This window comes from Camelus dromedarius, chromosome 35 (genome assembly GCF_036321535.1).
Source record: "Camelus dromedarius isolate mCamDro1 chromosome 35, mCamDro1.pat, whole genome shotgun sequence".
NCBI classification, from domain to species: Eukaryota; Metazoa; Chordata; class Mammalia; order Artiodactyla; family Camelidae; genus Camelus; species Camelus dromedarius.
Window position 1 is genome coordinate 7,735,129 of NC_087470.1, and position 9,693 is coordinate 7,744,821.

Below are 9,693 nucleotides of genomic sequence, written 5' to 3' on the forward strand. Positions count from 1 at the left end.
CCTAATGTGAAATGAAGCCAGTAGGAGAATAGCAATCCCCTCCTAGAATCAGGGTTCCAACACATTTACACTCTGAGAACAGTGTACTCCTTAAATATCAAATGCTCTCGACTAACATAGATATGATTTGAATACTTAGCTCACACAAAAGAAATGATGATCTTCCCCTAGATTCAACAAATAATGGGGTTATGTCTTCTTTGGAGTGAAGGGAGTGTGGTAAGCGAGGGGAATATTTCACTGAACTTGAATAGGTATTAGGCCTCAGGTTCACAAGACAGTATAGTCAAATATTATAAGTCAGATAGTGAACTGAAATGTAAAAGTCACCAAAGACATTAAAGACAAATGTTATGTGGACCGTCTTTCCCTTCAGTCAAGCCCCGGGTGCACTATATCATGGGTGTGCAGACTTGGTTTTGTTAAAATACTTTACCCTTCATGATCGTAAGACGAAGGGTTCTCATCAATGATAAAATACAACATGGTTCTCAAAAGCCTAGCATAGCTACAGAAGTATTCTCATAGCTATTGTGTTTCTAGGTGCTTTAGGAACCAAGCATAAATGTAGATATTTCATTTGGAATTTCTTGTATATATTTAGAGAGGAATGTTACACTTTGAAATGCCAACATTGGCCAGTAAGGGTCACTGTAAGTAAAGGGCAAACCTTGCAGAAGGGAAACGCAGTTTGGGGGTTATTTTATGGTTCCAATATTTATTTCCTTGTTCCTGTTGGTGTTGGAGGCTTCAAGTGTAAAGACTTGACATGTACCGATCAAAATTTGGACTGCTGTTTTACATTCTATCTGTTTTTTTTTCCTTAGAACTGACAAAATGTTACAAAAATAGACAAGTCTGGCTTCTAGGTAGATTTTGTATGTTTCAGAAACTAACTTCATTTTCATATAAACCCCAAAACATGTAAATCAATTCTATTAAACATTTTAAAAACTGCAACTGAGTTATCAACACATTGTCAAAAATGGAGTCTTCGGGAAACACTCCCACCATGGCTGCATAAAATACAGAGCAAAATAAACATCATATTTCTGTGAATTATATCTGGAAAGTGATGATTTATCAATGACCAATTGGCAGAGAACCAGTGCAACTTGCGCTCACTTGCTCCCATGTACACAGTAATGTAAACATCCACTCACCCAGCCCTTGGCACAGGACACTTGCCGAAGAGTGGTCTGTTATTTCCAAAGACAACATGAGGCCTCAGAGTCCTTGAAAGAGGAGAAGGTAATTTACAGAACGGAAACCACTACAGGATCTGACCTCTGGTAATAGAGCAGCAATGGTGAAACTCTGCTTTACTTGGACGCACACTCTCAAGCTGACTGCACACATGGGATTGAAGGTGATGCACTGAGTGTTAGAAGAGTGCACAGCAGATGCTTGGCTGACAGGACTCAAAGAAATTAGCACAAAATATCCGCACAATTGATTCTGAGACCAAGAAAATAGCTGCCAAATTTGAGCTAGCAGAGGCATCAGAAAATGAGGGATAGGGGTACGGATGATGGCACACGCTTAGTCTCAGGGATCTGGATTGCGTTGTGGGTTGTGGTGGGTCCTATCAAGAGAGCAAACCGACTTGTGACCCCAATGAGAAAGCAACCACACTAGCACGCTAGTTTGAGTATATCGATATGTCCCATGGCCACATCCAATACATCAGCATGACCAAGGACCAATTTGGCATTTCGCCAATAGAGCACGTGTGCGGATCAGAGATATTGCACATTGTGTCTGAGCGATCCAGGGGGCCTTGGGATTGAAATCAGTATTAAAAGCTTTGGGATCAGCTACATTCATAACATGGAGTTGGATTACATTTTGGTTTGAGGAAAAAATGTGGAAGAGCACTGTGGTTGCCTTCGTTCACCCATGACACAAGGATGAGTGAACAAGGAATAGTGGTCAAATTCCACAGCATGAGAAGATGAAGAATTACCTTCAGCATTATCTCCCAAATGCAGATGCTACATTTTGGATGGCACTGACATGGTACTGCACCGAGGACTCATACGTCGGTCTGTAGAATCATTCCAGCAGGCCCTGTTGTATGACATCCATAGATATGTTTCCAATGGTGTATCTGTAGACAGAGAAGCTCTGGGAAATATTGGTAATATTGGGAGTTTCCCATGGCAGTAGAAAGCACAAGCTCACTGTCAGTTTCCAGTTTTGGAAATGCTCCAAAATGACATACAGCAGAATGCAGAGCTGAAAATCTTTAGAAGCTTCATTTCCACAAGTGGAAGTGCCCTGTACACTTTCAGGATTCTGAGATAAGCGTAATAAAAATGAGGTTATACAAATCGAAATTTTATGCTGTGTTCATCACAACAAAGGCAACACAGGCAATTAGAGTTATACCAGACCACACACACAAGAGCAGGACATAGAATCAATGTGTAGGAAAAATTTTCCTCACAGAAATATCATGGAATTGCTTACAAAAAGAGTCTAAAATATTCACATATCAAAGCCCTATAATTCTACATTAGATACCTGATAGTACTTGACCAGTAGAGATAAAGAAGAATAGGAAAAGAAAAAGGAAGTACCATTTTCAGTTCCAAAGAGACTGAAGGCCCAAAAATTAAGGTTTCAAATGACTAGGATGCATAACGCTACCAGAGCAAGCATTGAATTTGGTGGTGAGGAAAACACTGAAGAAAAAGAGTGTCTCAGATTCACAAAAGGCAGAATACCAGAAAAGGAGTAGCGAAATTCTAAGGATGAGCCAAATAATATAAGAATACTCAAATGATGAGATAATAACAGTGTTAAAGTCAGTCCTAAGCACACTAGATAATGCAGAGGGACTCGTGAATGACTGTGAAAGCAGGGGAACAGAAATCCCACGAGCAGAAGAATACATAGAAAAGTAAGTGTAAACCATTGCAAACATTTCTGTTGAATCATGGGGTAAGACAAATCATGAAATACTACGAAACATAAGAGTCCCAGAAGGGAATGCAAGAGATTAAGAAAAAAATATCTGAAAATATATTTGTAGAAAAATCAGACTGAAACATTCTAAAAGCCAAGAAATAATCATCTATAAGATTTCAGGAAGTACACTGCGTCCAAAGGAGGTGGAATCCCAATAGACCTACAAGCAGCTGTATAATTTCAATCTACAAAGTTCACGATCATCCCATTGATTTAAAATGCACCTAGACGAAAGCAACTTAGTCAAAACAGAACTTCCAGAGGGCTTTCAGCTGATATCTCGACAGAAATATTGCAGGATAGGGAGGAGTGCCAGGATATAGACCATAAACTGAATGAGACAAAGCTGCAATCTAGGTTAGCCTATGCCACATGTCAGCCATTAATAATAACGGCAGAGCTAGAGAATTTCACAGACCGGCAAAACTTAAAAGAAATCAGCAGTTCGAAACTAACCCTAAAAGAAAAATTGAGAATTCTAACATGAATAGAAAGTAGCAAGATATAATGGGTATAAGAAAACCATTACTGGAAATGCAGGAAGAGCTTGAGATTCAAAGAATAAAAAAGAAGAAAGCAAGGAGGACAGCAAAACCCTAGAGTTGTGAGAGGGAAGCAGGAAATCATAGGTTATTTAAACACTATCTTAACTTAATCAGCTTCTATGACTTTCTGTTTGAAGCAAACGGAGAGATGCATGGCCTAAAGTGTTTGGAAAACAAACAACAAGGAAACAAACAATCAATCAAACAAACACAAAAAGTGTACGATTGTCTGAAATATACCAAAGTAAACATGAATATTCAAAAGAAAATACTCAAAGTGATGTCATGGATCATTCAGCACGTATCGACCCAGTATCGATGCTTGCATGCAGTCAACACGATTGTATTCAGAAAAATCATGAGTGCATAAATATTCATAAATATTGATTCATAAGAGTATATCGTGACCTAAATCAAATGCCGTGTTTGAATAAAATGTAGTCATAGACCGTGATATAGACTTACATGTTTTCCAACAGGATGAATGAATGCCATATACTACCCTAGGTAGAGACGAAATGGCATAAGCCTATAAGAAACACAAGTAGCTCTGCAAAACTGTACTAAGAGCAAACGAGACAGACAGTAAAGGTCACATAGGGATTGGTTTCATATCTCGGAATTTCAGCCCCCATGAAACAAATGGATCCATTTTCTGAGAGCGTGGGTGTTTCAGCATAAAACAACAGACGTATATGTATTCTGGGTGAATGGATATTACACAAACATGAGTCTCCTTTAGTGGGGTCTCTGTGCTCTGCGAGCTGTTAGAAAGTTTCAAGACGTGTGAAAACATAAACTAAAACTGGACACACTTCCCTCCGTTTGTACTGTATATATAGATCTGAACCAAAGGAAAGAGGGAAGAAAAAAGGACAATGGCACGCTAGTGGATAGAATCACATTTAACTTAGGAACCTCTCGTTTGATGCAGCCCCTCCACCAACAATAACAAGAAGCAGCAACCATTGGAGATGGCAGTTACCGGTTGGATTCTAGGTGGAATCTTGTTGTGTACCACGAGGCTTGTTCTGGCTGGTGGATCCAAGGTAACTGGGCAGAATTCTGTGGGTGGATCAGTGTGATGGAGGGGCTGCCGCCCTTTGTGGAGATTGGCTTAGGTCTTTTGTTCGGGACGCTGTGTAAGTTCAAGATAATGCTGCTGCCCAAAGACCTAAGTTCACGGGTAAGTTTCCAGAACCTGAAAGGGCAGACAGTGGAAGATCTGCCTGTCATCAGCTTACTGGTGAGGCTCCGAGGTACTTTCAGACTTGCCCAGTCCTGTTGAAGTCGACTTTATGGGAGACACGAAGAGAAGCTGGCAGAAAAGCTGGCTGCACGGATTGAGGAGAGATGCGAACATATTGATGAGAGTTGTTCCGCTACAATGGAGAATACCGGCATGGAGACATCTCTAGAGAATACCAGGCCTGAAAGACATTCATGAGACCTACTGAACCTCTGTGATACTGGCAGAAACATTCGGAGTGTCAACGTGCACTTGAGAAAGTCACTCAATTCTCTGCTCCAAGAACGGCTCCACGATTCCTGACGTCTAAAAGAGAAGAGAAGGCAGAGATGATAAAAGCGCTCATGTCCTTGGAAGAGGTTATGAGAATCCACAGGTCCCAAGGGGCATTTTTAAACCATTCAGACCAAAATGAACCAAGCACAGGTAAGCCTTTTCCCAGGTTTGGGCCTTGCTATCAAGCAATTGCTCTTCGCTCCCCTCCCATCAGTCAACCATTTTAAAGGATCAGAACCTGAGCTGCAATGAAGCCAGTAGGAGAAGAGCAAGCCCCTCCTAGAATCAGAGTTCCTTCAGCTTCACACTCTGTGAACAACAGTGAACTCCTTAAAGGTCAAATACTCTCGCCTAAAATAGTTAGGAATTGAATACTTAGCTCACACAAAGAAATGATGACCTTCCCCTAGATTCAGCAAATGCTGGGTTTATGTCTTGTCTGGGGTGAAGGGATTGTGGAAAGTGAGAGGAATCTTTGACTGAACTTGAATATGTACTAGGCCTCAGTTTTTCAAGACAGTATAGGTAAATATTATGTCAGATAGTGACCTGAACTGTAAAAGTCTTGAAAGACTTTAAAAACACAGCTTTGTGGACTGTCTTAATGTTCAGCGAAGCACCGGGTGCACGATATATTGGGGGTGCAGACTTGGTTGTGTTAAATTACTTTACCCAACATGATCGGATGATTAAGCATTCTCAACACTGATAGAAGAACACCTGCTTTTCAATAGCCTAGCATAGCTGCAGCAGTGTTCTCATAGCTAAAATGCCTGTATGTGCTTTTGGAATCAAGCCTAAATGTATACGTTTTGTTTGGTTTTTCTTGTACTTTCCTAGAGAGGAATGTTACCCCTTGAAATGCCAACATTGGCCAGTATGTGTCATCGGGAGTATTGGGCACCACATGCACAACGGAAACCCAGGTTCTCGGTTATTTCATGGTTTCTGTAGGTACTTCATGGTTCCTGTTGGTGTTGGAGGCTTCAACAGTAAAGAGTTGACATGTCCCCTTCAACATTTTGGACTGCGATTTTACTTTCTATCTGTCTACAATTTTCTTAGAGCTGACATAATGTTACAAAAATTGACAAGTCTGACTTCTAGGTAAATTTAGTACGTTTCCAACACTAACTTCATTTTCATATAAATCCCAAAACATGTAAAACAATTCTATTAACCTTCTTAAAAACTGCAAATGTGTTATCAACACAATGTCAAAATTAGAGTCTTCGGACAATCCCTCCAACCAAGGCTTTATAGAAAACAGAGCTAAACAAACATCACATTTCTGTGAATTACATCTGGAAAGTGATGATTTATCGATGCCCAGTTGGCAGAGAACCAGTGCAACCTGCGCTCACTCCCTCCCATGTACACAGCAATGTAAACTTCCACTCACCCAGCCCTTGGCACAGGACACTTTCCGAAGAGTGGTCTGTTACTTCCAAAGACAGGCTGAGGCCTCAGAAAACCTGGAAGCAGGAGAAGGCAAAGTAGAGAATGGAAATCTGTGCAGGATCTGACCTCTGTTGATGGACCAGCAAAGGTGAAGCTATGTTTTACTGGGACGCACACTCTCAAGCGGACAGCACACATGGGAATGTAGTTAATGTGCTGAGTGTTAGAAGAGTGCACAGCATATGCTTGGCTGACATAACTCATAGAAATCAGCACAAAATATCCCCACAATTGATTCTGAGACCAAGATCCGATCCGCCAAATTTGAGCAAGCAGAGGCAGCAGACAATGAGGTATAGAGCTACAGATAATGGCACACGCTGAGTCTCAGGGATCTGGAGTGCATTGTGGGTTGTGGTGGGTTCTATCAAGAGAGCAAACCGACCTGTTACCCCAGTAAGAAAGCAACCACATTGGCGTGTGTGGTTGAGTTTTTCGATATGTGCCATGGCCACATCCACTGCACCTTGCAGGCCCAGGATCAATTTGGCATTTTGCCAATAGAGCACGTGTGGGGCTCAACTAGGGAAGCCGTGCATCTGGTCTGAGGGATTCAGTGGCCCTTGGGTTTGAAATCAGTATTAAAAGCTTTAGGATCTGCTACAGTCATAACCTGGACAGGGATTACGGATTGGTTTGAGGAAGAGAATTCGGTACAGCTCTGTGGTTGCATTCGTGCACCCATGACCCAAGGATGAGGGATCAAGGAAGAGTGGTCAAAGTCCACAACGTGAGAAGTTGAAGCATTTCCTTCAGCATTATCTCCCAAATGCAGATGCTACATTTTGGATGGCACTGACATGGTACTGCACAGGGGACACAAAGATCGGTCTGCGGGATCATTCCAGCAGGCCCTGATGTATGACATCCATACATATGTTTCCACTGGTGTTTCTGTAGACAGAGAAGCTCTGGGAAGAACTGGTAACATTGGGACATTCCCATGGCAATAGAAAGCACAAGCGCACTCTCAGTTCGCTGTTTTGGAAAGACTCCAATATGACGTACAGCAGAATGCCGAGCTGAAAACCTTTAAGCTTCATTTCCAGAAGAGGAAGTGGACTCTGCACTTTCAGAATTGTGAGGTAAGTGCAACAAAACAAAGTTTTACTAATTGAAATAATATGGTGTGCTCATCACAACAAAGGCAACACCAGCAATTAGAGCTATACCAGACAACACACACAGGAACAGGACATGGCATCAATGCCTAGGGAAAATTGTCCTCACAGAAATATCATGGAACTTTGTACACAGAATGGTCGAAAATTTTCACTTAACAAAGCCCTATAAATCTATATTAGATACCTGATATTACTTGACCAGTAGAGATAAAGTATAGTAAAAAAACAGGAAGTACCATTTTCAGTTCCAAAGAGTTTGAAGGCCCAAAAAATAAGCTTTCAAACATCTAGACTGCAAAACGCTACCAGAGAAAGTATTGAAAACTGAGGAGAGGAAAACATGAAGTACAACAGTGTCTCAGAATCACAAAAGGCAGTATACCAGGAAAGGGGAAGAGAAACTCTAAAAACGAGCCAAACAATATCAGAAAACCCAAGGATGAGGCAATACCAGGGCTAAAGTCAGTCCAAAGCAGACTTGATAATGCAGACGGACTCGTGAAAGACTGTGAAGACAGGGGAACAGAAATCCCTCGATCAGAAGAAGACATAGAAAAAGAAGTGCAAACCAATGCAAACATTGCTGTTGAAGCCTGGGTTAAGACAAAGCATGAAAGAGTATGATTCGTAAGAGTCCCAGATGGAAAAGCAAGATTAACAAAAAAAAGCCTGAAAAGATAATTGTAGAAAAGTCAGACTGAAATTGCTGAAAGACAAGAAATAATGAGGTATACGAAATCAGAAAGTACACATACCAAAGGAGTTGGAAACCCAATACATCTACATTCAGCAGTATTATTCAAATCAACAAAGTTCATGATCAACCCAGTGATTTTAAATGCACCTAGAGGAAGTTAACTTAGTCACAACACTACCTCCAGATGGGTTTCATCTTATATGTCAAGAGGAATATTGCAGGATAGGAAGGAGTGACAGGACTTAGACCAAATCCTGAATAAGAAAAAGCTGCAATCTATGGTAGCCTATGCTACAAGACTGCCATTCCTATTATAGGCAGTTCTAGATAATTTCTCAGACCAGCAAAACTTACAAGAATTCAGCAGTTAGGAACTTATCCTTAAAGGAATATTGAGAATTCCACCCTGAATCGAAAAGTAGCAAGTAGAAATATAAATAAGTAAACCATTATTGGAAATGAAAGAAGAGCAATGAGTTGCAAAGAATAAACAAGAAGGCAATGAGGAAATCAAATTCCTGAAGATGGGAGAGGGTAGCAGGAAATCATAGATGATTTTCAGCACTATACTAAGTTAATCAGCTTACATGACTCTCTGAAGCAAACGGAGAGATGCATGGCGTAATGTGTTTGCAAAACAAACAACAAGCAAACAAACAATCAAAGAATTAAACACAAAAAGTGTACGGTTGTCTGACATCTATCCAAATGAAACATGATAATTCAAAATAAATTACTCAAATTGATGTCAAGGATCATTCAGCCTGCATTGACCCAGTATCGAGGCTTGCATGTAATCAACACACATGTATTCAGAAAACAGATGCATGAATTAATTTTCATAAATATTGATTCATAAGAGCATATCGTGACCTAACCCAAATGCCGATTTTGAATAAGATGGAGTCATAGTCCGTGATATAGTATTACAAGTCTTCCAACAGGATCAATGAATGGCATATTCAACCCTACGTAGAGAATAAATGGCATACACCTATAACAAAGACAAGTAGCTCTGCAAAACTGTACTAAGAGCAAAAGAGACAGACAGGAAAGTGCACATTGGAATTGGTTTCACTTCTAGGAATTTCAGCCCCCATGAAACAAATGGATCCATGTTCTGAGAGTGTGTGTATTTCAGCAGAAAAGCAACAGACGGATATGCATTGTGGGTGAATGGATATTACACAAACAAAAGATTCTTATAGTGGGTGTTTATGTAATGTTAACTATTAGAAAGTTTAAAGACGTGTGAAACCACAAACTTAACATGGACAGAATTCCCTCCATTTGTACTGTGTATACAGATCTGTACAAAAGGATAGAGGGAAGAAAAAACGGATCATGGGACACTAATGGAGAGAATCA

At 40.5% G+C, this 9,693-nt stretch overlaps 1 long non-coding RNA gene across 1 annotated transcript; it reads right to left on the reverse strand.

The window, feature by feature from the left end:
• Positions 1-1,134: 1,134 nt before the first annotated feature.
• On the reverse strand, positions 1,135-4,922 carry LOC135319999 (uncharacterized). Its single transcript, XR_010379143.1, has 3 exons — positions 4,504-4,922; positions 1,967-2,110; positions 1,135-1,235 (listed from the first exon to the last, which is right to left on the reverse strand). It is a non-coding gene; the product is annotated as an uncharacterized LOC135319999 (long non-coding RNA).
• Between the last annotated feature and the right edge of the window lie 4,771 nt (positions 4,923-9,693).